The sequence below is a fragment of the Echinops telfairi genome, unplaced genomic scaffold, assembly GCF_000313985.2.
Source record: "Echinops telfairi isolate 266 unplaced genomic scaffold, ASM31398v2 ScPeMD7_7404;HRSCAF=8442, whole genome shotgun sequence".
Lineage (NCBI taxonomy): Eukaryota > Metazoa > Chordata > Mammalia > Afrosoricida > Tenrecidae > Echinops > Echinops telfairi.
The window spans coordinates 549,016-552,494 of record NW_022111304.1 but is presented as its reverse complement, the minus strand read 5'-3'; the positions used below and the strand labels follow the sequence as shown (position 1 = coordinate 552,494).

The following is a 3,479-nucleotide window of genomic DNA, read 5'->3' as shown; positions in this document are numbered from 1 at the left end:
TAATGCAGAGGTTTGCAGAGGGCCACATACAGGTCATAGGGCATGGCAGCCAGAAGAATAAAGTCTGTAATTCCAAAGACAATTAAGAAAACAGAATTCAGCCATGCAATCATTTAAGGAAAAGTTTTATACCCTGTAATAAAGATCCCAAAGAATCTGGGAATACTCAGAGTTGTGAATGACATTTTCAACAAGGGAAAACTAAACTGGGCGCCCTGGTTGAAATTATTTTAAAAACTATATTGGCAACCAGTTCTCTTAGGTCAAGACATCCAGTATTTATGATTATAACCATTCCCAAATACATTCATTTAGTTTATATTGCTATTGTTATTATTTAATCATTTTATTGAGAGGTTGTGTGTTTTTTAACATATTTTCATTGTTGACTTAGGGAACATATTGTGAAGAGAGGAAAGGTAAAGAATTACTTTGAACCTTTCTAGACATGATTTCTTTCCTCTTTTTTTGTAATAAATCATTTTATTGGGGCTCTTTCAGCTCCATACATCAATTATATCAAGCAAATTTGTACATATGCTGCCATCATCATTTTCAAAACATCTTTCTATTTGAACTCTTGCTATCACCTCCTCTTTTTTTGCCTCCCTGCTCCACCTTCCTACCCTTGTGTGTCCTTGGTAAATTATAAATTGTTATTTTCATATCATACACCATCTGCTGTCTCCCTACATCCACGTTTTTATTGTTTGTCCCCCAGGAAGGAGGGGGCAAGGTGTTATACTTAGATCATTGCAATCAGTTCCCACTGTGTCCCCTACCTTCCCCCTACCTTCACGGTATTGCTACTCCCATTACTCTTCCTAATGGTTTTATCTGTCCTGGATTCCATGTGTTGAGAGCTCTTATCTGTACCAGTGTACATGCTCTGGTCTAGACCGGTTTGGAGGTAGTACTGGGGTCATGATACTGGGAAGGGAAAGAAGAATTAAAGAACTAGAGCAATGGTTCTCAACCTTCCTAATGCCGTGACCCTTTAATACAGTTTCTCATGTTGTAGTGACCGCCTGACCATAAAATTATTTTGGTCGCTACTTCATAATTGTTATTTTGCTACTGTTATGAATCGGGTGACCCTGAGAAAGGATCATTTGACCCCCAAAGGGGTCGGAAACCACAGGTTGAGAACTGCTGAGCTAGAGGAATGTTGTGTGTTCTGTTGGTGCTATACTGCCCTCTGGCTGACTTGTCCTTTTCTTGTCACCTCTCTGTGAGGGGATGTCCAATTGTCTACAGATGGGTTTTAGGTTTCCACTCCAGTCCCCCTCGTTGGCATCTATATGGTTGTTTGTGATGCCTGATACCTGTACCTGCTGACACCTTGTGATAACACAGGCGGGTGTGTTTCTTCCATGTCAGCTTTGCTATTTCCCTGCTAGATGTCCACTTTTGTAACCTTCAAGCCTTTAAGACCCCAGGCGCTATATCTTTGAAGAACAGGGTAACATCAGGTTTCTTCACCACATTTGCTTATGCACCGATCTTGTCTTCAGTGGTCGTTTGTGAAAGTGATCCTCACAGAATGCCAGGTTATTAGAACAAAATGTTCTTGTGTTGAGGGAATGCTTGAATTAGAGGCCCAAAGGACATGCTTTCTATAAGGGTTTTATCTATATAAGCCATATGGTATTTTCTCTACCGTATCTTATACAGACTCATGGAAATTGTTTCAGTGAATCAAATGTGCTCATAAGATCCAAGAGCAAGTTTTCTAAGGGTTATACAAATGTTATCAATATTAATACTAAAATTGGAACAGCAAGCTTGAGGGATAAGGTCTAAGGAGACAGAATGGGCATAAGGAGTAGACCAGGACTGCATGGATTATGTTGTATACTACCTAAATGAGAAGATATATAAATATGGAAGGTATTTGGTCAAGGGCTTCAGAATTACCCACATCTGTATTTCTCTGTCCAATAACACAGAATTAATTAATCAATGAGTTATTTTAGAGATATTAGATTTAAATTAAATAGCAAACTCATAGCTATCTCCTAAAATCATTTCAAGTCATTTTGCTATAATACTAATAGTATTAACCATTGATCTACCACTATCCAGAAGACGCCTCTATTTCTGGCTTGTATCCTGGGTGTATTACAGTTGGAGTGTGTGCCCCCAAATGTGTGTCAATTGGCTTGGTCATAATTCTGAGTGGTTTGGCAATTATGTAATGATGTAATTTGTCAGTTATGAAATGATGTGAGCAGATCCACTGATGTTATCAGTCAATTTGTTGCCAAGGCATTATAATGGAGTCAGTAGAACCGCCACAGGCTGCAGAGGCAGATCAATCCAAAGGCAGCAGGTCAGGATCATGACTGGAGAAGCAAATGAATCCAAGCCTGTCGGGTCAGATGGCAGCTGCTGATGGTTTCCAGAGCATAAAGGCAGTATGGCAGGCCATTGGTTCTGGGCTAACAAAACCAGATGTCCCCAAGCCAAATGTAGGATCCAAACAAAAAGCAAACAAGCTTAATAATGAAGAGTACAAGAACAAAGAAAATGTTATTAAAAATTGAGTGTGGTGATTAATGTACAACTCTTCTTCATGTGATTGAATGATTGACTTGTATGATATATTAATTATATGCCAATAAAACAGTTTTTTAAAAAAGCAGGCAAGTTTTTTGCAACAGCTGTTTATGCGCGAAGTAGGCTGAATCCCCAGGGAAATCTCATTTCAATTGCATCAGAACTGTGACCTGAGTAAGGCAGTTGCATTCTACCCTTATTTTCTTACAACTCTTGGACAACTCAGAGCAGATCACATTTTAGAACTGATTACATTATGTTAGGTCACGTAATGGAATTTACTAGACCCTATCTGCCAAATGACTAAGAATTCCTACCCAGTCAAGTTGCCACAAAACTCAACTACAAGGAACTAACAATAAAATCTTCTGACTATACATTGATTGTTATAAGAAAACCTATAAATATTTAGAAATGGATTGCTTTTTACATATGATTTGTGATTATCTGCAAGCTTTTCCTAAATCAGTAACAGAATTATCATAAGGCTGCAGAAGTATTAATTGATAGATCATAACTATTTAAAAATAACTTGTTTTTCTAGTCTATGCACATACCAGGTGGATATGCATTTACTAATGAATTTAGCAGAGGGCTAGCATAAGCATTCTTTCAGAGGATAGGTTTTACAAGGAAAAAGGCCAACAGGCTTCCTAGAGCAAGGTTTATCACATGATCTCTCAGAATAGAACAATGAACAAATGGAATTCAACATGTACCGTGGGCAGAATCCTCCCCTATGGCAAACACATATAATTTTTGTAGAGGTCTTCCACAATCCCCCCTCCTTTGATCAAGAATTCCATAAAAATTCATTGATCACTGTGTTAGACAGGGTCACTCATAAGAATTTCTTCTGAATGACTCACTTCCCTTAAATTGTAAATGGCTGGGATAGGATAAGATTTTAAAATTTGCAG

The 3,479-nt window shown here is 38.1% G+C and overlaps 1 pseudogene; it reads right to left on the bottom strand.

The window, feature by feature from the left end:
* The window catches only part of LOC115871779, a 2,328-nt pseudogene extending 1,402 nt beyond the window's left edge, over positions 1-926 (bottom strand).
* Between the last annotated feature and the right edge of the window lie 2,553 nt (positions 927-3,479).